At 31.3% G+C, this 26,815-nt stretch overlaps 1 protein-coding gene across 8 annotated transcripts in view; it reads left to right on the forward strand.

The window, feature by feature from the left end:
* The window catches only part of LOC127730130 (thrombospondin type-1 domain-containing protein 7B-like), a 203,386-nt gene that overhangs the window by 30,836 nt on the left and 145,735 nt on the right, over positions 1-26,815 (forward strand). For 7 of the 8 annotated variants that reach the window (XM_052238264.1, XM_052238270.1, XM_052238268.1 and 4 more), the window contains one exon: positions 690-773. The gene's annotated coding sequence lies outside the window, so the exon portion shown is untranslated. Of the gene's footprint in view, positions 1-689; positions 774-24,971; positions 25,142-26,815 lie in introns of those variants that run through there. The other variant, XM_052238267.1, reaches the window with a different exon arrangement.

Below are 26,815 nucleotides of genomic sequence, written 5' to 3' on the forward strand. Positions count from 1 at the left end.
AAAGATAACTCAATTTTTTAATGAAAAGATGTTTAGAGCTTGCAGTAAAAATGGAGGTTGGTGGGGTGATAAAAAAAAAAAATATTTTGGCTTTACTTTTGACCTATACTTACAGGTTTTGGCATTAATAATAAGTGTCAAACGGACAAATGTTTCCTAATCTCCAGACACTTAAAAATAGCCATACAAAGATATATATTTACTGCATCCTTCTCTGTATTTGATTACTATAGTACCAATGCTAGCTAGCACTACCACATTTTTTTCATAGAAAATGTGCAAACAACAGATATCATTAGAATCAACATTACTTACTACTAGTATTGCACAGTAAAGTTTTAACCTAACCTATCAGCCCATTATAGTATACAACAGTATAGATGGTCTTGTGGTAGCATGCTGGCCTTAAGTGTAGAAGTTCATGAATTTAACCAAAGGCTGGGTCAAACCAAAGACTTAAAAATTGGTATTTGCAACTTCTCTGTATCATGAGCAAAGCATGTGCATTTCAGAATTATAGCAAAGACTGGTCAGCTCGGAATCAGGATAACATATAGCTTGGTAAGGAGACATGTCTTCCTAGCTGTTAACATTTGAACTAGAGCCAGCTCTGCCAGTTAAGTACAAAGCAATTTATAACTCTTTAACATGGTTTCGTCCTAATATGCTTTTATTATTTGCTGTTTCAGATTATTAACACCAATCCATCATCAACATCTTTATTGTATACAGTAAATAAAATTGAAGACAAAACAGTTGAATCTGTAAAAGCTGTAAGTATGAGATTATTGTTATGATACAATGATAGACTAAAAACAATGGCATTTGACTCTCTGTTGCTTATAATGATACTAGCTGATAAGTATTACAGTGAATAAACATCATATAGCTGGAACTTATCATTGGACTGACTATGGAGCCTTCATGGTAACTGTTGAAAGTAAACATATTATGGATTGTGTATGTCTGCAGAGAAATTGCTTTATATACTCTCAAGACTATACCATTTAGGAAGGCTAATTATCAATAATAAAGTTTTCTTTTCTGTTATTACAAACATTGAAAACCAAAGATTGACAAATGTCTTCAGTACACATTGTATATCTTGTAACATTCAGGTAGATTCATAAAATCTTAGATAGATCTAAATAGTTTTGCAATAAAACCCTTTATATCCTATAAAGCAATCTCTTTTGATTTTAAATATGAATTTGAGTGTGAAAACAGAATCTTCCATACTGTGGAAAATATTTTTAAGAAATAAAATTGTTACATTTTTTTAACAAACATATCTCAAACATTTTTTTGTTTTGGTTTGGTGTTTTTTCTTCAATGTCTGATTGATTTCTTTGGGTTCTATCCTCAAATTATGTGAACCACTTTCATGGTATTGTTTAAAATTGGTGTTTTGTGCTGTAATCTGTTAAGCACAGCTTTTAAAAGACTATTTAAGAGCTGGTTCCCTTTGAGTAATAAGAAAAATGTGTGGATAGTGTATGAAATGTCTTCCTGTGGAACTAAGTGTGTTTGTCTAGTGCAAAGAAGTTGTATCATCATATTTCATTTTTATGTTATTGTCCTAAACATGTATGCTGTATGTTTTTCTTGAAGTTAAACATTTCTACAACATGTCGCCACAAAAGACAGTTGGTTTTTTTTTTATGTTTTTTGTCTTCTTTTACATGAGATTAATATTCTTAGTTTATTCCTCCCTTTCATTTGTAAAGACTCGAAAAATACACAATGCTGATAATTGATTTTCATATAATTTACTTTTTTGGTTGTTTTAACTTTACAAAAAGCAAAATATCATATAGTTGCTTAATGGTATTTTAATGGTCCTCAGAGAGTTTCAAGTCTGTTTTATTGCATGTAAGTTACCAGTACTTTATGATCCATTGATAAAACTAGTAATCATTAATGTAAAGTGTATGCAGGCCAGGCCCGAGTCATTAGTTTTCAAAACTGAAATTTTGTGCTTGAATTAAACAATCTTTGCTAAATGATTTAGAACAAAATTTAGATATATTTGATGAATTGCATGTAATTACGTGTATGGATTGTTTATTTCTGTTTAAAATCCCAGATAATATATCAATTTATACATATTGTTCAAAAAGAGTTGTGCAATTAAAACGAATTGAGGATTTGAGTTACTTGATGCTAATTTATTTGAGTACGGTAGTTTAATTAATTATTAATAAGAAATTAGTAATTCTAGTAAGTACTTACTTACAACACAAGTCTAATTTGTCGTCCTAAATAACTGTAAAACGAATCTTCCTCCAATGAAGGAGCACCTCATATAATGAGTAATCCTCCACCAAAACAAAAGTTAATGTATCTTAATGCTTAAAAATGTTGCTTTTACCATGCGATGAGTAGTCCTCCACCAATTATAAAAGTTAATTTATTCTAACATTAAAAGTGCTATATATACATCAAAGTAAAACACCAAGGATTTTGTAATTATATGATTTATTTATCTGCTTATTTTGTAATTGATATTGTTGTGACAAATTATCTGTGCTTGTTTATTTTTCCTATGATCACGGGTGTCATTTGGTATATCGAGAAAAATGATCGTGAAAGAATACCTAACGGTGGCCAAGTATTGCGATTGGATCATGAAAGCTCTGGTATAGGATAGTGAAGGAAATCTAATCGAGAAGACATATGCAAGGTCAATTACTAATCTTAATTTAATGAATTATATGGACAAATTTAAAAAAAACAAAACTGTCTGTCAAAATGGTTCAACATTGTGAGCAGTATGTGAGAAAATTCAAGGTTTAAAAGTAGACCGTTTTTTACAAAACTACAAAAGGCAGATTGCTCCTCGACATTTCAATGACATTAAAAAAGGTAAACAAACCAGATGTTTTTCTTAATTCGAATGACTAAACCATTTTTCTTTGTAAATATCATTCCAGTTTGATGATTTAAATGGTTTTTAAAGTTACTTTGTGTTAGCATGATCAGAAATTTTTCAAAAAATGAAATATTTACAAAAAAATGATTTTTCGGATTGTGAAAGATCGCGTACCGCTTTTCAATGAAGATCGTGAAAAGGATCGTGAAAGATCTGATGCTACGAAAAAGTTCAAATCATTATTTAATTATAGGATAATTTATATTTTTAACCGGTATAGCAAATACTGGATTTGCATGACTTATTTTGGTTCTCTTTTGTTGGTGAATAGGCCTTTAATTGTTCAATGCCGTTGGATTTGATTATAATCTCTCATAATACCACACCGACTAGGTGCCTTATAACAATATCAGTCTATTTGTCCGTTCTTCATAAGATTTGATTTCTTATACAAATTTAAGATTGAGAATAGAACTTAATCAGCTAAATTACAGTTCTAGCTGGGCATCATGCACTTTCGAGGTACGTTGAATGGTAATTTCCCCACTAAGTTGGGTACAATGACGTATAGCTATTGTGAACAGACTGATCAAACAATCAAGTAAAAATAAAGTTATCTTGGTACCTTTTTGTCAGTGCATCTGTAACAAAAAATTTGTTCCGGCGTGACATAGGAAATATGTTCCACCGGAATTTATATCACAGAAAATATTTTCCAGCACTGTAAAATTTGTTCCGGAACTAATTTTTTGGCCAAATGTGAAATAAGTTCCGGAACAAATATCATAGCTCCATGAATTTTGTTTCAATTAATATTAAAAAGTTTTAAATAAGTTCCTGTGACATTAGTTTTTAACGAACATGTAAATATTTCATAGAAACTAATGAATAAGTTCCGCTCAATCATTATTGCACACCGAAACATTTTCTTGTTACACTTAAATTATAATGCAAGCTAAATGCTGTACTGAGTGTACTTGCATGGGATACATTTGCAATTGAAGGCATGACTGTAACTATAGGATGAAGATAAGAAATAAAAGCAATGGTAATGTATCATAATTTGTATTTATGTTTTATGCGGTATTCCTCTTTGGTTCCTGTTAACTGTCATGGCCCTGTGTTCTAGTCATACATGTACTTAGGACATGGCACAGTTTCAAAAGAGTGTGTCTTTTTTTTCTACATGTTTTTTGATATTTATAAATGATCAAGTCACTTTGTCCTTTTCAAATTAGTACATATGTTCCTCTTAAACTGTACTTTTTTTCTGAATGATTTTTCCTATTCTAATCTTTTCTGGTTCAAAAGTGTCATTTAGATATTTTTTACAGAGTATATAATTAAACATTTGCTATACTCCATAGGATCCAAACTGGATGATTTACACTTTTTATCTATTATATTATTAATATAATTCTTATTTTTATAATGCACTTGAATGATAACTTTAAACTCACTGATGACAAATGCTCAGTATATAAGATAACTTGTTTAACAAGTGGAACATATTTCACAGACAAGGAACTTATTTCACCAGGTGAGGAACAAATCTCACAAACTTAGAACTTATTTCACCAGGTAAGGAACAAATCTCATAAACCCGGAACTTATTTCACTAGGTAAGGAACAAATTTCACCAACCTGGTACTTATTTCACCAGGTAAAGTGTTGAACTTATTTTATAGAGATGGAACAAATTATATAGAAATTACCTGTGAAAAAAGTTCTCCCAGAACATATTTCCTGTGATATAAGTTCCACTGGAACTTTTTTCACAGGAACAAATTTTGGCTCACACATCCACAAAATAAACAATAAATTAGCCAATACTGTCATACAAGTATGTACGCATGAACAGCACTCCATATAACTGAAGGTAACCACCCTTACAATAAAAAAATGCATACACATGCATATATTTCCAGGTTGGATGCATTAAGCATTATAGATACATATATACTTTTACTTTTCAACAATTTACGCTCCTGAAGGTCCTTTTATCTTGTAAATCTACTTATCTAGACACGTTTTTAGTTATTTTAATAACTTTTTTAAAGGAAAAGTGTTGAAATAAAAAAAAAGTGGGAAAAAAAATGATAGCATTAACGTTCGTTTTTATTAAAATGATTACACGCTTCAACTGGTTGCAAGTACATTGTATATCAATTGGTAAAAGAAACATTGTTTTCTGATTATTAAGTCTGGTCTGACAGGCGCGAGACGTTTGCCCTTTTTGGTAGGACATTTGCGCTTTAATTTTTAGGACATTTGTGCTTTTTAAAAAAGGACATCTGCGCTTTTTCAGTAGGACATTTGGGCTTTATAAACATAACATTAAAAAACCACAAAACATTCAATTATTTATATACAGCTAAAAGCATCAACCTTTCCCCCCATTATGCTTGTGTCAGATGAAAACAAAAACCTTCCAAGATGGAGAATGGGAGTAAATTCCTTATAACAACCATGACTCTCTCTAAAAGTCAATCTGTACAGCAGGTGGTTTCAAAATAAAATTTCGGTCTACACAAATTGAAACAAGCTTAAATAAACTATGATTGTACATTTCCTCGGACTATTCATGCAACAATATTGACACAAGAGGAGTATAGTTTCAAATTTAAAATCCACTAATTAGAAAACTAATTGAAGAAGTTCGGTCAAAAATTAAAGTTCCATCCATAAAAGTTTCGTTTTCTCTATTGTTTACCCAGAAATGTATTCTATATTTTTATCGAGCCTGCGAATTTTGTCGCAGAAAGCTCGACATAGGGATAGTGATCCGGCGGCGGCGGCGTTAGCTAACTTCTTAAAAGCTTTATATTTTAGAGGGTGGAAGATCTGGATGCTTCATACTTTGTATATGGATGCCTCATGTTACGAAGTTTCCGTCAGTCACATGTCCAATGTCCTTGACCTCATTTTCATGGTTCAGTGACTACTTGAAAAAAAAGTTAAGATTTTTTGTAATGTTAAATTCTCTCTTATTATAAGTAATAGGATAACTATATTTGGTATGTGCGTACCTTGCAAGGTCTTTATGCCCGTCAGACAGTTTTCACTTGACCTCAACCTCATTTCATGGATCAGTGAACAAGGTTAAATTTTGGTGGTCAAGTCCATATCTCAGATACTATAAGCAATAGGTCTAGTATATTCTGTGTATGGAAGGACTGTAAGGTGTACATGTCCAACTGGCAGGTGTCATATGACCTTGACCTCATTTTCATGGTTCAGTGGTTATAGTTAAGTTTTTGTGTTTTGGTCTGTTTTTCTTATACTGTATGCAATAGGTCTACTATATTTGGTGTATTGAATGATTGTAAGGTGTACATGTCTAGCTGGCAGGTGTCATCTGACCTTGACCTCATTTTCATGGTTCAGTGGTCAAAGTTAAGTTTTTGAGTTTTGGTCTTTTTTTCTAATACTGTATGCAATAGGTCTACTATATTTGGTGTATGGAATGATTGTAAGGTGTACATGTCTAGCTGGCAGGTGTCATCTGACCTTGACCTCATTTTCATGGTTCAGTGGTCAAAGTTAAGTTTTTGAGTTTTGGTCTTTTTTTCTAATACTATATGCAAAAGTTCAACTATATTTGGTGTATGGAAATAATTTATGATCTATATGTCAGTCACGCAGGTTTTATTTGACCTTGACCTCATTTTCAAGGTTCATTTCTCAGTGTTAAGTTTTTGTGTTTTTGTCTGTTTTTCTTAAACTATGAGCAATAGGTCAACTATATTTGTTGTATGGAAGAATTGTTTGACGTACATGCCTGCCTAGCATGGTTCATCTGACCTTGACCTCATTTTCATGGTTCATTGGTCAATGTTTAGTTTACTTGGTTAATGTTAAGTTTATGTGACAGTTGTAATAAAGCTATATATTTAGGTCTATCAACATAATATCAATGATTAGTAAAGAAGGCGAGACATTTCAGCGTGTGCACTCTTGTTTATAATATGTCTGGTTTACCCGAATGTTTTTTTCTGATTTTGTCGTTTGTTCGGAAGAACTTTCAAAGAATATATGAACATCTTTCCATGACTTTGGTAAATTTTCTAAAGATTGCAGGTAAACTATTATAGGTAAAAAGCGCAAATGTCTTGTCAATTTTGTACAGGTGATACAGGTAAAAAGGCGCAAACGTCCTGCGTCCATCTGGTCACTCCTTGTCTTTCACAATCTTTTGATGAAAAATCAACAAAATTTAATGTTTTCAAAAATAAAATGAACCGTTTCAAGGAAAAAAACACTTTTATTTTACTGTATTATCTGACACACCAAAGATTCAGTTTCAAATATATCATTATATATTGAAATGTTACCATTATAGGTACAAAAGATGGTTTTTTTTTAATGAATCCCATAGACTTGTGTTGCGCCTTTTGTGTTTTCTCATGAAGTGCTGCATATTTTCTTTATCTTATTGCACAGTATTGTTGAGAAAGTTGAATAATTTTGACAGACATAATTTTTTTTTCGGATTTGTTCTGCATTTTGAAAATACAGCAGATTTTTTTTATAGATTTTGAAGTAGAATTACAATTAATTACATAACGATCCGATACCATATCTTTCACGATCCAATACCAGATCTTTCACGATTCCATCGCAATGCTTGACCACTGTAAGGTATTCTTTCACGATCATTTTCTCTATATACTGTGATGATGTCAAATTTATTCAAGTGGTTTCATATCTTCAAATAGAAATTGCAATAAAAGTTACAAAAAAAAAAAAAAAACACCATTTGACTGCATTTGGTCATCAGAAGAATAACTGGTACAATATGTGTGCATTGAAAAAAAAAGCGTTTGGATGGGTGAATCATTAAGTACAAAATGACTATTTGTTAATAATCCAAAATCGAAGTGACTCCAGAAGTAACTTTTTGATAATATCGGATATACTATGTTAAGCTGAAGTATCATTGACCCCTCTGGACCAAAAAGAGTCTGTCCTCCATAGTCTTAAAATCTTCTTGGAATATAACCAAACTATATCTGAATATTTCTTAGGGCATCTAGTTTGTATAGTCTATCCACGGATTGATAAATATGGCTAATGTTGCTAAAATTAGAACAAAGGGGTTGGCATACATTTTTATACAACTGCAAACAAATTTTGGGGTCGTATATTGCTATCACGTCGTCGTTGTCAAAAGACATTTGGTTTCCGGACTAAATAACTTTAGTTTTAATGTATGGATTTCTATGAAATTTTAGCAAAAGGTTCAAAACCACAAAAGGAAGGTTGGAATTGTTTTTGGGGGTGTTGGTCCTAACCTTTTAGGAATTAGGGGCCAAAAAGGTGCCAAAAACAAGCATTTTACTAGTTTCACGACAATAACTTGTGTATAAGTATTTTGATTGCTCTGAAATAGTACCACAAGGTTCAATACCACAAGTAGAAGGTTGGAATTCATTTTGGGGGTAATTGCCCAAACCGTTCAGAAATTAGGGCCTAAAAGGGTCTAAAACAAGCATTTTTCCATATTTTTTCTCAAGATTTAAGAAATTGTCAATTTTCCAAAGAAAAATTGGGGTCACAATTTATTTTGGTATTTTTTGTATATAGTCTGAAAACAGATTTACTAAGTATTGCGCAACAGCACAGTGTATTGCACAAAAGCAAGAAATCTTCAATTGAATATAATTTCAAATCATATTACCAATTTCAAGTTCTTAGACTACATTTATTCTGTGTCAGAAACCTATAATGTGTCAAATATTTAATTACAATCCAAATTCAGACCTGTATCAAGCTTGAATATTGCGTTCATTTTTGCCCCAACTGTTCAGGGTTGGACCTCTGCGGTCATATCCAGCTGCGCTCGGCGAAACAGTTTATTGGTTTATGTCTTGGAAGTTTAAGCAAAGAGAAAACCATCACCTATAAATGATCATTTCTGATATTGCCCTTATGAGACAATTTTTACCCATTTCTTTTTGCATTTTTGGCTAATATCTTAAAAATTATGGTAGATAGAGGAAATTTTGCATTTAAAAAAAAAGACAAAATGATCCACAAATAGTCAACAACAGAAATTGTTAGTCAACTCCTTTTAGGAGTTATTGCCCTTCAAATTACAAAAGACTCATTTTGTGTTTTAAGCAATTTTCTTGATAATTATTATTGTCTCTTAAAGAGTGATTTTTTTCCCATTTTAATGTTAGTTGACAATTAACACGAAAATTATAATAGTTAGATAGAAATAGTAAAAGCAAAAATTATAAGAAAAACACAATCTTCCATTTAGTTACATTTCCCAATTTTTCAGTCGACTCCTTATATGACTTTTCCCCCCTGAATGACTATGTTTATCCATTGTTTGCCCCAGTTTCCTATCTTGCTAAATGAATTAGTTTGAAAGTATAGATATATAAAACTAATTTACATTTTTTTGATAGCTGATTTAATTTTCTCAGTGATCAATAGGTTTGTCAGTAAAAAACTTTGAATAGTTTAAAAAATCACTATTTTGAATAAATAGCCAAAAAGATCAGCCTTCAATATAATATTTGTAAGGTTTCCATATTTTCCATATTTTTTCAAGCATATATGATATGTTATCTAAAATACTATTGACCACAAATGAATCAAAATAAACATTGGCCATAAAAGAATCGAAAGAGACATTAAGTGAGCTTTAGTTCTTTGTCAATGTAAATATCTTTGAAAGTAGTATATTGACTGTGACATGACTGTGCATTTAGTGTAAGAAACCCTATAAATTTGTAGAAAATGTTATGATTTGGATAAAATGTCTCAAAAGAACTGAAGTAATACTGGACTATGTAATGCTTTCTGAAGAGGGAATCTATAATTGCTACTCCTTTTTTGTTTTTTTTTTGTCTGGCCAAATAAATAAAGGCAACAGTAGTATACCGCTGTTCAATAGTCATAATTCGATTAAGCAAAAACAAATCCAGGTAACAAACTAAAACCGAGGGAAACACATCAACTATAAGAGGAAAACAACGGAACAACAGAAACACTGAACTACAACAAAAGCAAACGCCAACATACATGGAAACAGATTGTCTGATAACAACTACCATATTCCTGACTTGGTACAGGACATTTTTAGAAAAAATGGTGGGTTGATACCTGGTTTTATGGCTAGCCAAACCTCCCGCTAATATGGCAATGTTAAAAATACCGCTAAAATGACAACACTACGTGACAGGAATACAGTACAAATAAACGCAAGAACACTCAGTAAAGAGAAATACACAAATAAATAATACAATAATACATCACAACATGTAAATTGCAGAATAACAACGGACACCTCCCATGAATTTACGACAGCACACCAGGACACCACAAATGAATTATAAACTGTGCGTCACATGAATGGATCATTTGTGACGTTTATATTATCAATAGTAAAACATGTAATTTGCATTTAGATTTAAGTTTTTTTTTCTATGAGTTTTAATGAAAGTTACATTTATAGTGATGGAGAAAGGGCAATTTTCAGGCCCTGGTCAGTATCCATAGTTTCTCTCATCACAGAATAGTGGACCTTGATAAAACAGGACACAAATGTTTATTCATCATTTTCTTGGCTACCAATTTTTGCATATTGAGGAAAAATTAAATTTGTGGAAATTTGATTTCCAGATTATTGCCTATAGAAAACTTTTACATCGTTTAACATTGAATATATGTTCACCTAAACACTCTAAATTCATGAAAATTGGTATCGCAGGAATAATAATGAATCCACAGTATGAGATTTACATGGAAACTGCTGCATCAAGGTTATCCCAATTATGTCAATTTTATGCATATGTCCAGTCACTGTAGTCTGTGGTATTTGTATTATGTGGCTGTTTATGTAAAACATAAATGAAGATTTATGGCTTAGTAAATGACAAAAAATTAGCTCTATCAATAATGAAAGTCAGACATTGGTAGTGAATTAAGAGCATTTGATGAAACTCTTTTTTAATCTTAAACTAGGAATATCTTTAAGTAGCCAGTTGTTGCGTCAATGTCCATTTCTGAGACTGAACTTAAAACCCATCATGTATGATAGTAAATTGGTAAGAGAGATACTGTTTAATTCTGATGATACCCTAAATAGCCTTAGACACATTCATCTTAGCTCAGTTGATTATAGGATAATAGAAACCCAAAGAGGAAGCTTTTGTTCGAGGTGGGAATTCTAATATTACAAAAAGCCGGAGTGAAAAATTTTATGTTTCACCTTAATTTCTGCTATGTAGACAAAAAAGATGGGTTTAAAATGTCAAGTATGATCAAATCAGATGTCAATCTGTAGAATGGATAGATAATTAAATAAAAGCATGGTATAGAAATGCTTTAATGGAGATCATTGCCATTTTGGTATATTGTTTGACTCCAATGAAATGTTCTATTGTTTTGGTATTTTTTTTAAAACCAAAATGCCCTTTGAAAGTTTTGAATTTGATAAATTAATTACACAGAATTGTTAGAAAAGCTTCATATTTTTTCCAAGTGTTAAGAGGCATTTTATTCAAGTTATTTTTGCTTAGTAACAGACACTTGATGTCATTATATAACACAATTTTGGATACAGATTCAGGAAAGTCAGAAATTTACATATAAATTCAGAAAGACAATTGAATTAGGACCATCTTTTATACAGCTCCTGTTTTTACAATTAGTAGTTCTACAGGACTCTCTCTGTGTCATTTTTTGTCAATCACATTCACTGTTTTTGTTCAAAAATGAAGGTTTGGTAGAATCTTATGAGCTTAGATTAGAGCCTTTAAGAGTATATAAACAGAAAAGAACTTCATTGTTTTGGCACTAGATAAATCTAGGTTTGACATTTAACATTAGATTTTTACACATGCTTATCTCTTTTATGTCTCTCCTCAATGAAGTCACAAAGGCGAGACTTGGGTCATTCGACTCTCACTCATGTTCTAATGCTTTTTAGACTTTTGCATAGTTTTCCTGTTAAAGTGCTACCATTTGAAAAATAAACATTTGCATTATACCAGTACAATTGAAATTACAAACAGGGGAGACATATATATGTGTCAACAGTTTATTTGGAAGAAGTACAGTTATTCAATTAACAAGTCTAGTAGACTGCCTATGTTTGGCAGACGTGCAGGGCTCTTCTTATTTCTAACTTCAGTCTCATTTACAAAAAGAAGATGTGGTATGATTGCCAATGAGAAAACTCTCCACCTGAGAGACCAAATGATGTAGAAGCTTAGACAGCTATAGGTCCTTGAGAGACTCCATGTAAAAAAGTAAGTCAAAATCCTGATAATGATATTCAACCTGAAGCACCACAAAGTAAAGTCTAAGGTTGTATCGAAACTCAGTCTTGTTCGCTAGCTTTGGTTTCACTCTGAGGAATTCAAGAGGTTAGTAGGAGATAAGTGAATAATTAATCTTCCTTTGCTTAAGGGAACCAAATAGGAATTCATTAGGGTTAGCTTTGTACTAGGGTAAAAATTTGACTTGTTTATTTTTGCATTGGAGTTTAGGCTAGGGATAGAAAAGTGTAACCCTATTTGAAATAAGGTTAAGAAGTTAAAGGGAAAATTGAATCTTATATTATGAGAATGTAATAAGGACAAATTGAATTGATGAAAATATAGTAGCATTTGTTGCTTTGAAAAAATAAAAGCACATTTATATTGGGCTATGATTAGGAGCCTAGTACTCAAATGGGAAAATCTAGCTAGAGTGGACTTCTATATTTAGGGCAGAAAGTAACCAGATAATCCCATTCAAATCAGAACAATCGATGCTAAGACTAAAAAGTGTGTGTGGCCGGCTGCAAATGTATTGCTTTTATACAAACCATAAAAGGCAGTAATGAAAAGCATCCTTTATGAGGTTATAAATTTTAAGTGATGGGCCTGAGTAGTATGTCTTACCATAAAGTACACATAAACACCATATCCTAGGGAGAAATTTTGGCAATTGATTTATTTTCGGTTAACTTGACCAGGCTTTCAACACCCAGAAGTTATAAAATAACAATTTATTTCACTATTTAAAATTATCAAGGGATGACATAGTCTACAATTTTTAGAGCCAGCAGTGTAGAAATAATGGATTAAGGAAATATTTAGAGACATTTGGTAGGGAATTACAGTTGGTTTTAGTAGTAGATAGACATAAAAAGCTGTAAACAGGTTGATTTATTTGAGTATTCACATGTACAGTACCCTATTGATGTATTGTTTGACTTTTAAACATTGACTGTACTGATTGACTATTGTTCTGCTCAAGGATCCAGTCTTGACACAGGCAGAATTATCTGTTTACATTTTTATTTAATTTAACTGACTGCCACAAGTGAAATATTAACAAAATGATTCTAATTAAGAATTGAATGCTTCTTTTTATAATATTATTGGGGTGTATGAGCGTTGACCCAAGCACATTTTGTATGAAGTGCAGAAGAGCATCATATTAAAAATGTGCACGATCATTGCTTTTGATAAGAATAACTAATCAGGGAATTCAAATATAGAAAAGAGTGGAGAGTTGTCTCATTGGCAATCATACCGCATCTTCTTCTTTTCAAAATATTCAAAGAGTGACCAAACAACACATTAATTCATGAATGCACGTAGCGCATGAGTTAATTATCAGTGTTGTTCAGACACGAGTTGACAATTTTTGGATATTTGAATTCTTTAATTAGTTGTTACATCGGATGACCGTGAGGGCATTCCGGTGTATTGCTGTCGCCTAGATTTCCATTACGTAACTTTCGTGTTGGGATTGTAACCGATCTATAAACATGATAAATACGCGGACATTATCGAGTGCAAAATAACATTCCTTATCGCTTGTTATAAATTCATTTTTTCAATGGATACTCCTAAAAATATTTTTTTAGAACATAAATTAATAATATGAAAATGTTTTGTCGTTAGAAATATATATATAGGTAAAAAATCCTTAATATTTATGCACATGTACAGAAAATGTGTGTTAACCGATGCGGAAGAATATCTCAAGAAAGTTTGCAATCTCCCATGCAGAGTTATTGGTCCTCGCTCTCTCTCAAGGACCGATAACTCTGCATGGGAGATTGAAAGTTTGGCGGGAAAATATGAATGCCTACTCAAATCCAATCTATTAGAAAAATCGAATTATTACAGAAGAGTGTCCATCATGCACTTGCACTGCACTATTATTAATATAGTAGAATAGAATGATATACAAATGGATGAAAATTATATATACATGTAACTATAATATACAAATATTAATATAATATATAACAACAAACCAGAGTATACTGATTTGTATCACTTCAATATCATATTTATTACAGTGAGGTTGAATTCCATGTCATTTATTTATCATCCACACATGAACTTGTCTAAGAAATAAAAATTATATCTGTACATTAACCTCACTTTCAGGTATAGAGATGTGATTTTTTTTCTGAAACAAGTGCTTGTGACCATCCACAAGAACTTGCAGTCATCCGATGTTCAGTACTTCAGTACCTTGATTTTTTTTATTACATTCAGCCAATCAAAATTACAGATTGTAATGAAACATACATGTAATGTTATTATTAAGATAAAAATGTGTGAAGTCTACTAGAATTTTGAAGTAAAAATTTGATAGTGTTTGATGAGGGATGCTTTTAAGATATAAAATGAAATTGAAAATTAAGATAGAAATGAAAAAGCAAATCAGTTTATATTTTCTATAAGCCTGGTTTATAGTTTTAATTTTTGTGGAATAATTTGTACATTAAAACATAGATATTGTTACCATATTTAGATTTGCTTGAAACAAACCTAATGGATTGAAAACAGATCACGAAGTGATGTGGAAATTTGTTAAAAGTAAATTATTTATTGTGCTTTGTAATTATTTGTGACAGTAGGAAACTGCTGATAGACTATTAATGGGATTTATTTTAACCAAAATATACAAAATTTATGTGTTCATATTGGAAATCACATGCTTTTCCTTTTTTAACATGTATAATGCTAATGTTTTAGGATTAAGATATTATTGAAAATAAGAAATTAAATTTAAAACAAAAATAGGAGATACACAATTTATGGGGAAAACACCAATTACTCAGCTAAACAACATCACATTTAAACCTAAAAGTCATATAGAGGTCAATAAGTATGAAGAAAAAGGAGGTGGTGTAGTCAATGAGACAGCAACACAACAACAAAAAACTAAAACACAACCAGAGGTGAAAATAAGACAAACTTCTGTAGCAGCTATGTTAGTATAATCATGTAAGGTACAAAAGTTTATATTGAATATTAAATATATATTATTATACAAGCAGTTTTTATACCCCCACCATGGTATGACTAAAAATAACCCATGGATGAAGGTATTGTCACATTTTATATATATATATACTTTATTCTGATAAACCGCTGTAAATACAAAGGTACACAGAAGAACATAGACATTATACAATATTACAAAGGTACATATGTTGAGGAAATAAACAATACAATAGAAATACATGAGTATGTTTACATGTTAAAAATGTGCGGTGTATAATAAATGGAAGACCTGAAAATATGACAGGTCTTTTTTTGTCCTACCATTCATTATAAATAAATTATTGCCTTTGCATAGCTCTAGCAGTTGAGTTCCAAATCTAATTTTAGCTCACCTGGCCCACAGGGCCAAGTGAGCTTTTCTCATCACTTGGCGTCCGTCGTCCGTCGTCCTGCGTCCTGCGTCCGTCGTCTGTAAACTTTTACAAAAATCTTCTCCTCTGAAACTACTGGGCCAAATTTGACCAAACTTGGCAACAATCATCATTGGGGTATCTAGTTTAAAAAATGTGTCCGGTGATCCGGCCAACCAACCAAGATGGCCGCCATGGCTAAAAATAGAACATAGGGGTAAAATGTAGATTTTGGCTTATATCTCTGAAACCAAAGCATTTAGAGCAAATCTGACATGGGGTAAAATTGTTTATCAGGTCAAGATCTATCTGCCCTGAAATTTTCAGATGAATCTGACAATCCGTTGTTGGGTTGCTGCCCCTGAATTGGTAATTTTAAGGAAATTTTGCCCTTTTTGGTTATTATCTTGAATATTATTATAGATAGAGATAAACTGTAAACAGCAATAATGTTCAGCAAAGTAAGATCTACAAATAAGTCAACTTGACCAAAATGGTCAGTTGACCCCTTAAGGAGTTATTGCCCTTTATAGTAAATTTTTAACCATTTTTCGTAAATTTTTGTAATCTTTTACAAAAATCTTCTCCTCTGAAACTACTAAGACAAATATAACCAAACTTGTCCACAATCATCATTAGGGTATCTAGTTTAAAAAAACGTGTCCAATGACCCTGCCCGCGAACCAAGATGGCCAACATGGCTAAAAAATAGTACATAGGATAAAATGCAGTTTTTGGCTCATATCTCTGAAAGCAAAGCATTTAGAGCAAATCTGACAGGATATAATTGTTCATTAGGTCAAGATCTATCTGCCCTGAAATTTTCAGACCAATCAGGCAACAATTTGTTGGGTTGCTGCCCCTAAATTGGTAATTTTAAGGAAATTTTGCAGCTTTTGGTTATTATCTTGAATATTATTATAGATAGAGATAAACTGTAAACAGCAATAATGTACAGCAAAGTAAGATCTAAAAATAAGTTAACATGACCAAAATTGTCAATTGACCCCTTAAGGAGTTATTGCCCTTTATAGTCAATTTTTTTACAATTTTCATAAATTTTCTAAATTTTTGTAAATTTTTACAAAATATTTTCCACTGTAACTACTGGGCCAAGTTCATTATAGATAGAGATAATTGTAAGCAGCAAGAATGTTCAGTAAAGTAAGATCTACAAACACATTACCATCACCAAAACACAATTTTGTCATGAATCCATCTGTGTCCTTTGTTTAATATGCACATAGACCAAGGTGAGCGACACAGGCTCTTTAGAGCCACTAGTTCTTTTTATCCATATTTTTTTCTTTCCCGGGGAAATTTAAATCGATCTTATTCACAGACTTCATTGATATCTGAACTTTCATTTACCCGGTAAGTTTTCTGTTTCATTCTCGTCTATGAAAATGTAATCTCTATCTATTGCAGTTCTGGAGTTAAAATCACCAACAAGGACTATTTTTCTAGACTTATTTGAAAAGGAAATGTATTCATTCTCAATTTCACTAATAGCACTTTCTGATGAGTATGATGTATACTCGGGGGGTATATATACTATACCTAATATCACATCTTCATCATTTTGAGTTTCCCTCTTGTATTGAATAATAGTTGTGGATACATTTATCCTATAATTGCCATTCAGACAACTATCCACCAGAGACTAAAAGGCTAGTATGTAAACAAATTGAAATGTACTAAGCCAATATGTAAATGTGGAATACAATTGTCTGAACAGTAGGATGCTGCACAACAGCTTACAAAATAATAAAAGTCCCATATATCTGCAAGAATTGACAAATCAAAATGACAATATGGTATGGTCAACTAGACATACAGACAAACAACTGTATGAAGTAGAGTTGATTTCACAAATTAGAAACCCACTTTTCCACAACATTAAACAAGAATTTTTACAGAAAACTATATGAATTTAAAGTTAAAAGCAGTTTTGCCAATTGAGGAACCTAAATTTATATGTCAATGAAGGACAGACAGCATCATGACCGAAAGGAAAAAAAAAACAGATGAGAAGACAATTATTTGTCCACAAATCATTATCCCAAAAACTAAATATCGGCAGCAACACAAAAGTCAATACCCACCAAAAACTTTCTGTAACCCAGGTGCTCCAGAAAGAGAAACAACTTCTGTTGCAGTGTTTACACAAAATGTTTTGAGATGGCCTTGGTGGTGGAGTAGTCTAAGTAGTTCATTGAATGTAACACTAGCCTATCAACACTAAGGTTTTGAGTTCAAACTCTGCACAAGGCAGGTGTGTTTGAAACCAACCTTAATGACTAGGATTGTCCATTTTCCTGCTGAAGGTCAATGGTTCTCTTCTCACTGTGGCTTCATTCACCAATGAAAACTGATCACCACAATGTAGCCAATGTAACCAATAGTGCTGAAAGTGGCGTTTAACACCAACAATCAATCAATCAATCAATTACATTGTTTTGCTGAAGACAAATAAATCTGGTGATAGCTCTGCTAGAGAAAATGGGGATTATAGTAAATATTTAGCAATGATTTTGCTATATTTTTTTGTATTTACCATAATTTAGAAATAAATTTTTAAGCTGGAATTTGATAAAGAATAATTCTATTATTATGATTTTGTTTTACATGCGATGTCTATTATTATTAGTGTTTTCAGTACTTGCAATACTATAAAAAGAAGTAAGAAGGGGATTTCTAGTATAGAAATAAGATATAAATTTTTTATGAATCATAAAAAGTGACATTTAAATTTCAAATTTCAAATATATCTTGTAAGTATATTTAACTAAATTCACATAAAACTAATAAATGGTACAAGCTAACACATAAATTTTTAACACAAAAATGTTTCCATAAAAAGAATGGCCCATAAATGTAAATTATCTACACAAAATAGTGAAAATGTATATGAAAAATGAAAATAAGAAAATAATTGTGTCAGTTGATGCAGGTGATCTTGGTATGTTTATGAACAAAGATCAAAGACATCTTTTAATAATATTACAACATATTCTGCCAAAGAATGTATTTGAAACTGTACATGATAACTTATGGAAACTATTGACATGTGAGCATGCAGATTAGGTTTTTTATTCCTGGAAGACGATGTGCTTATTCAAGCTTAAGTACTGAGGTACTTCAAATAGTCGAGGAATCTAGTTTTTTTATTCCTGGAAGACAATGTGCTTTTTCAAGCTTTCGTACTGATGTACTTCAAAAAGTCCCAGAATCATATTGATAGCTATTAAAAAAAATATAGATCATAGTGATTCTATTAATTTTGATTTTATGTGTAAGAATTGACTTACCATGATAAGATGATAGAAAAATATTGACCCAAATAGTCAAAGATAGGAGGAACTTCTATGACATATTCAAGAAAATGTAGAAAACTTGATTATATTAGTTTATAACGAACTTGTTTAAGTGCAAAATTAACAAACTTTTGATATTCCAACTAGTCTGTGAAAATCATCAGCTATTTCCCTTTAATGAGCTAAATTCATGAATTCAGAACTTCATACAACATGTGAAGGATTGAGATAGCTGCAGCCTGATATACTGGTAAAAAAGTGGTATCACCTGTCATGTTAATTCGTTGTCAAGTTTTAGAATTCTACCATCATCAAAGACCTAATGTTGGAATCTTGGTAAAAGAGAGACGAAATATACCTAAAGGACATTAAAAAAATGTATTTGTATAGTGTCATGAAGTGGTTTTCTATCTCTAGTGAGAATAGCTGTAAATTTTAGAGATTGCAAAACAAAATATAAATGTGGAAATAGGAATAAAAGATATGTAAAAACTTCAGTATCATGACAATCTTATATATCACAAGTTTACTAACAAGAGTGCACATGCTGAAATGTCTCCCCTGCTTTACTTATCATGATTGAATTTATGTTGAAAGTGTAAAATGAAGGTTTTACTATAATTTTCAAATAAAATTAGCATTATCAATGATCATTGTAAATGAGGTCAAGGTCATACAGACATGTACACCTTACATTCATACCATACACCAAATATAGTTAACCAATTGCTTATGGTATCTGAGAGACAAACTTATTACAGAAAAGGAACATTGACCAATGAACCATGAACCATGAAAATGAGGTCATGGTCAGATGAACCATGCAAGACAACATGTACACCATGTAATCATTCCATACACCAAATATAGTTGACCTACTGCTTACAGTATCTGAAAAACAAACATAATCATGAAAACTTTACATTGACTAATGAACCATGAAAATGAGGTTAAGGTCAGATGAACCCTGTCAGACAGACAACTACATCTTACAATCATTTCATACATCAAATATTGTTTGATAAACATACAAAACCATGAAAACTTAACATTGACCAATGAACCATGAAAATGAGGTCAAGGTCAGATGAATCCTGCCAGACAGACATATACATATTGCAATCATTCTTTACACCAAATATAGTTGACCTATTGCTTAAAATATCTGAAAAATAGACTAAATCAGGAAAATTAGCACTGACAAATAAACCATGAAAACGAGGTCAAAGTCAGATGAAACCTGCTAGTCAGACATCTGCACGTTACTATCATTCCATGCACAAAATATAATTGACCTGTTGCCTATAGTATCTGACAGACTTGACCACATAACCTTGATCACTGATCCATGAAATGAGGTTGAGGTCAGATGAACCCTGTCTGACGGACATGTAGACCTTGCAAGGAACTTGTATATTAAATATAGTTATCCAATTACCCGGTACTTATACTAAGTTAGAAATTCACATGAGAAAAAACATAATTTTTTTTCTCAAACGTTCTCTGAACCATGAAAATAAAGTCAAGGACAATGGCCATATGCCGGACGGAAACTTTGTAACATAAGGTATCTGAATACATTGTACCAGGTATGAAGTGTCCAGGTCTTCTTCCTTTTGAAATATAAAGCTTTAAACAAATACTTTACTCCAGATTGTAATTCCAGTTTCTCTCATTTAGTGACTTTCTTCGCAGGCTAGGCAAAAATGACTTTGTAGATGTGACCATACAGTCATCAGAAATGGACAAACATCCACACCATCAGTGACACCATATGGCAAGCTCTCAATTGCCCTTTTAATGTTTTGATTTGAGAATAACTGAAATGCTTGAAACTGCTATTAAGCTTTTGTTTTTAAGACAAGTAGTCTTTCATATAATTTACATGAAAGGGATCCTAATTTTAACTTACAACTTTACAACTTAATTCTTTTCTTCTTCGGAAATTGGAAGACATTAATTTCACATTATATACTTTTAAACTAAAGTTATAGATTTCAACAAGGCAAAAGATTTATGTTTTTTTTTATGAATTAAATCTTCTTTGTTTTGAGCTGATTTTTATAGCAGTTCATGTCATAAGATTTTATTAAAGAAGTGATTGTTAAACTTTGAAATGAATTTTCTGTTTAATTAAGGGGTAAAATCTGTTAATTTGACGTAGTTTGTTTGGTTTGTAAACTACTATTTGTCCTTTGATAAAAAACAGAAATAAACTCATATCCATCTGTTTGATCTTGAAGTACATTTGTATTAGTGGTAAAAGAATAAATCTGTAAGGGAATAAACCTATCAATTTGTCAATAAATTGGAATGAAAAAAAAAAGGTGAATTGAATTTAAAACCTAGCCTGTAATTACGCTCATTCTTTGTAATTTTAGTGAAAAATCCCGTGATCTGAAAGTAATGGTACTAATTGCATGTATTACTTTTGTTAATCCTATGTGTGGTCACTTTTGTAGTTTTTGGTCTTTTGACTTCTTTATTGTTATGAATATTTTGTAAATCTTATTTAAATAAGGTTAAATTTCACATTAGTGTTCAATAACCGGAGCTGCTGGAACAAAGTTTTATGATAAAACCTGGAAAAAAAAGTTTTACATCTAGATTTCTATTTTTGCCTAATGAGTATTGAAAGCAATAACACTATTTTATATTAGATGTGTATTGACTTCTAATTACTGTAATATAAAGGCTATATCACATAATTTTAGAAGTATTATATTTTATTCCTAATTTTATTCCTATTCTAATTTTGGCCTTTTTGCATGGATGGTGTGACATAAGTGAGTTGCTATTGGCTCCAAGATAGAACTGTTGGTCACTTTTCAGATCCTTTTTTGGATAAAATTTCACATTGCAAATACTAGAAGAGGAAGCATCAAATTAGTATGTATGAGATGATATTGAAGTCTTATTTTTTATCTTACCTGGCCTGAAGGACCAGTGTGAGCTTTTCCCATCACTTGGTGTCCGTTGTCTGTTGTAATCCATTCGTTGTCGTTGTCCTTTAACTTTTGCAAAAGTCATCTCCTCTGAAACTACTAGGTCAAAGTTGACCAAACTTGGCCTCAATCATCATTAGGGTATCTAGTCTAAAATGTGTCTCACTGATGACGCAACCTTCCAACCAAGATGGCCAACATGTCTAAATATAGAACATTGGGGGTAAATGAAAATCTTTGCTATACCATGAAAACCAAGAAAGAGAAAAAATGTTCAGAATGTTGAGATCTACCTATTATCTATTTATAACAAAACTGTCTGACTACTTCTTTTAAGAGTTATTGCCCTCAATTGACAATTATTACCGTTTTTTGCGTTTTTGCCTATTATCTTGGAAACTAATAGATAAAGAGAAACGTTAGAAAGGAAATATGATCAGCAAGACAGTATCTGCAAATAAGGCAACATGTTAGAAATTGTCGGTCAACTCCTACTTAGAGTTATTACCCTTGAATGACGATTTTTAAGATTCTTTTGTTTTTTGGAATTGGATGGTATAAATATTTGTTTTTATTATACTGCACTTGCTTCATACTAACATAACTATTCAATAGCAATGGGAAAACATAGTTTACCAGTAGAGAAAAAATCAGTTGAAGCTGCAACTTGGAAGAATCATAGAAGTGTGACGGGATTGCTTTCCTTAGAAATTTAGTAGATACTTAGTCAGCCGTAAGCGGTTGAGCTAAGGAAGTACTTCTTTAGCTCAGTCGGTTAACGCGCTGCCTTGTAACACAGAGGTCCTGGGTTCGAGTCCCGTTGGAGACAAAGATGATTTTGTATGAAGAATCATGCTCTCCGGTTACAGAAGTAAGGAACTATGTTGAGTTACTGTATGGCCTTTAATAATGTACAAAACACATACAGTGTAGTAAGCTATAAAAGGCCCTGACATCAAAGGCCTTTGAATATGCAAAGAAAATGAATACATTGTTTATAATGAAACTTTGTTGTTAGCATTTTATTCAAACAGTAACAATTATTAGATTATTATGGCAGTTTACAAAAAAAGCAATACCATTTCATTAATGTTTTCATTAGATTCTATTCCCAAGACACCAAATTTGTATTTGAAGCTGAACATTTATTGTACACCAGGTGTCACCAATGCAATCTATTACCTGCAATATATCCAATATAGCCCTTAACTAAACTAGTACAGTTACCTATTGATAATATTACAAGACATATATTGTATGAACAGAATGTAATTTGTAAAATATTATGATTTTAATAGGGTTCAATACAAGAATCATGTAGAAATAACTTTGCATAAAATCAATTATCTACAAAACTTATTTTTGATTGATTTATGTGTTATGACATAAATATGAAATATACAGATTAATTACTGTCTCATATTTGTGTCCATAAAGGTTGTATAACTCCAGATACACAGACGATTATTTTCTTCTATATCATGTTTCAGATGATGTCCCTAGGAAAAATTTGGTTTCCCATATGTGAAAAGCATTGATTTTTTTTAAACTTGCCTGATAGTTATATATTAAATTTTTAAATGCATCTCCCTTTTCAAAAGGTGTTAGCCCCTTTTAAAAAGGAGTTGGGCATATTTAAAATTACAACTTGTCTTCTCCTATCTCTTTTTCCAGCTGAGCTTGTCCTAAGGGCCAAGGTGTGACCTTTTTACCTTCACATTGTTCCTGTTGTTCCCTGAAAAAAATTGTGATGGAATTATTTTATAGTTTGAGAAAAGTTTTCTGACCGAAAAGATTGAAAGAGTATGAGGACAAATTGAGACATCAAACTAACAACGCAAAGCCAGAAAAAACATCTAGAGGTTAAAATATGGTTTGGAAACTGCTAATTTCTGTCATTGGTAAAATAAATTAGGGATTTGAAGAAAAAAAAATTAAATCCTGTGCCCTTTGATGCACTTGAAAACCTTACATGTTAAGACTACTTAAATTTGTGCTTATTTATTTCATTTAATCATTGAAGTTTTGGATGAAAAATTGGTAATCTCATAAATTGAATATTTAACAACATCAAAAACCATAAAACATGTCTGCTATAAAACGAAAAAGCAATGTTTTTAAATGGTTCATTTTCTGCTTGACTTTTGACTTTTCTGAGTGAATTTATTCTGTAATAAATGAAGTCAATAAATAAATAGATTACATTTGAAAATATAATTATGGTGAGTAATTTACAAGTCTGTCTCTTGAAGATTAGAAATTCAGAAAAAGCTATGGTGCTAAAGGCCTTGAAAATTGAAATAAGGAAGAACAATGAAGAGATTTTTCATTAAAAAATTCCATCAGCTAAGCAACGTTTTAATTTCATCATCGCATATGTAAATTTATATAATCAATAAATCATTTGTATTTATGAAGAATATTGATGCATTCAGATACTATCTTTGATTATCTTTGACTGATAGATTTTTAAATTATCAGGTTTTTCTAGAACTACTTGGGAGTTTGACAAACAGTTGCTAGAAATAGTACCCTGGAAAATTGTAAAACATTGTTCACACTTGTCACACAGCAGTTTCCTGAAAATAAATGTGCCAATGTATATTTTGATAAATTATTCACTGACTCTTAGTAAACTCTGCTCCCATTACTTTGTCATTTTCTGGAAAATAGGTTTTTTATATTTTTTTTTATATTGGGTAGGATTTTAAGTACTTTTTCTATCCAATAGTTCACTTGTCCTGCTGACTGCTAGTAAAACAGTAAAAAAGAAACGATTTGATGAAAATGCATTCAAAATTGGAAATTAATAAGTTTCAAGCTGTTGTTAATGAATTAATACACCGATCAATCAATATTTTTTCTCATATTAAAACAATTTATAATGAATACAATATTTCATAAATTGAGCAAAGAAATATTCAAAAACAAATTAATTTTTTCAAGCTGTTTCAAGTTTTCAATAAAACAATTGATTTTCTTTTGCAGATTTCTAATTTTAAAAGAAAAATTTGTGAGAGCATTTAAGATTTTTTGATAAAAATAACAATTTTTAGAAATAGAAATATCTGTAGACAGATCAATTGTGTAGTGTAAAATGTCTATAAAAACTACATGATTGCAGCATGAAAATATGTTTTATTAATTAAACTATTGAAGCGTAGCTTGTTACATGTGATGAATATTTCAGTCTGCATGTTATCTATGATGAGTTGTATGGAGATAGCTGTCAAGATAAAACTGAGTTCAATATAATGAAAATTATATCTTAAAATGCATTTATTTGAATAAGGGAGGTTACTATTTCACTGGAAACTACTATTACCTTAAGTCAGGTGATGTAAGTTATTTTTGTTTTTATTAGAATTTCAAATTCCGACCTGTGGTCTGCTGACAAAAGTAACTATTTTTTTTAAATTCTCTGTATTCTCAAGAGTTGTTGTTGTTAAACTTTTCAATTAATGTTTAAGAAATAATTCATGGAAGCCATAGATTTGTTGGAAATTTACACATGGCCTGGGCCGTGATATTCGAATTTTATCCTGAGCGTTAGCAGGGGATAAAATTAAAAAATATCACGACCCAGGCCATGTGTAAATTTACAACAAATCTATGGCTTCCATGAATTATTTTGATTCGAATAGGACAAATACGGTCATTAAAAAACTGAAGCAAGGGTGGTTATGCCGTGTGTGTGGCTGTTCTATTTTACCCCCTGTTTGATAAATCTAAAAAAAATCTAATAAATCTGTAGCTTGCATGAATTATTTCTTAAATAACCGCTAGAAAAAATGTGTTTACTTCTTTTAATTCTCAAACACAACATTTGCCAATTTTAATTTTAATTTTTTCTCTTAAGCTACTGTCAAATTCACTGTTGACATTTTGTAACTAAGGAGCCGCTATGTTGACTTGTTGAAATCAGTAAATGTGCGAATAAGGCAATTGAATATAAAAAAACACCTACCTTAAAACTTCATTTTAATGCAATATTATCAGAATTTGGAGGATTAACACAACGGAAAAACTTCAGCTTTGGCGTTTTCATGCGTATGACGTCATGTTTTGAAATGATGTTAATGCGCAAAAAACATTAATGGAATTTTCGGGAATTTTACTTTATTTTGATTTTGTACTTTTTTCCGAGCTTTAATGCATTCATTCTTTATGTTATGCCTCAGATTAAGAATAAAGGTTCTGTAGGGTTTTTTTTTCAATTGCAATTTTTAACACAGCGAAATCGGCATAGCATTTGCACATAGGTTACGATACATGTGGATTTACATGGGAGGTATATTTTAATAGCCATTTTTATGTACATCACGGAGTCTGTGCTAAGTATAGATATATCGAGAATTTTATCACGGTGTTGTTAACAAAGCGAAAGAAGCACGTCATATTAGAATTTATGATAAACATTATAGGAAAGGAAAATCTTTTAACTAACTGGCAAATATGTGCTTGAGTAAAACATGTTTATACATACAAATTTGCTCATCATATAAAGAATAAGAAGAAGTGGTATGATTGCCACCAGAGACAAAATGAAGTAAAAGAAATCAGTTAGAGACCTTCAACAATGAGCAAAAGTGGCATACCGCATAGGCATTAAGTAAGTTATAAAAGATTTGGAAATAAAAAATTGTAACACAAGAAAAAACTAAAGGCCTGATTTATGTACAACACAATAAAAGAAAAACAAAATGATATACAGCAAAAACAACAACCACTGAATAACAGGCTCCTGACTTTTGGACAGGCACATATACAGATGTGTTGATTTATTATAAAAAAAACACTGAGATTGTACAACATGTTTAAGAATAACAAAAGTTAAAATTATTTTTTCTCTTCTGATATTTGGAGTGCTAATGAAATAATTGACCTGCTAATAGGCCTAAGGACTATAAAAGTGGCATTATTAGGTAAAATACAGTATAAGGACATTATCTGTTGACTTAAAAAGCATGGTAAACTTTTTTTTTCAAAAAAAAAAAGATTTCCATGAAATTAA

The sequence above is a fragment of the Mytilus californianus genome, unplaced genomic scaffold (assembly GCF_021869535.1).
Source record: "Mytilus californianus isolate M0D057914Y unplaced genomic scaffold, xbMytCali1.0.p SCAF_2, whole genome shotgun sequence".
Classification (NCBI taxonomy): Eukaryota; Metazoa; Mollusca; class Bivalvia; order Mytilida; family Mytilidae; genus Mytilus; species Mytilus californianus.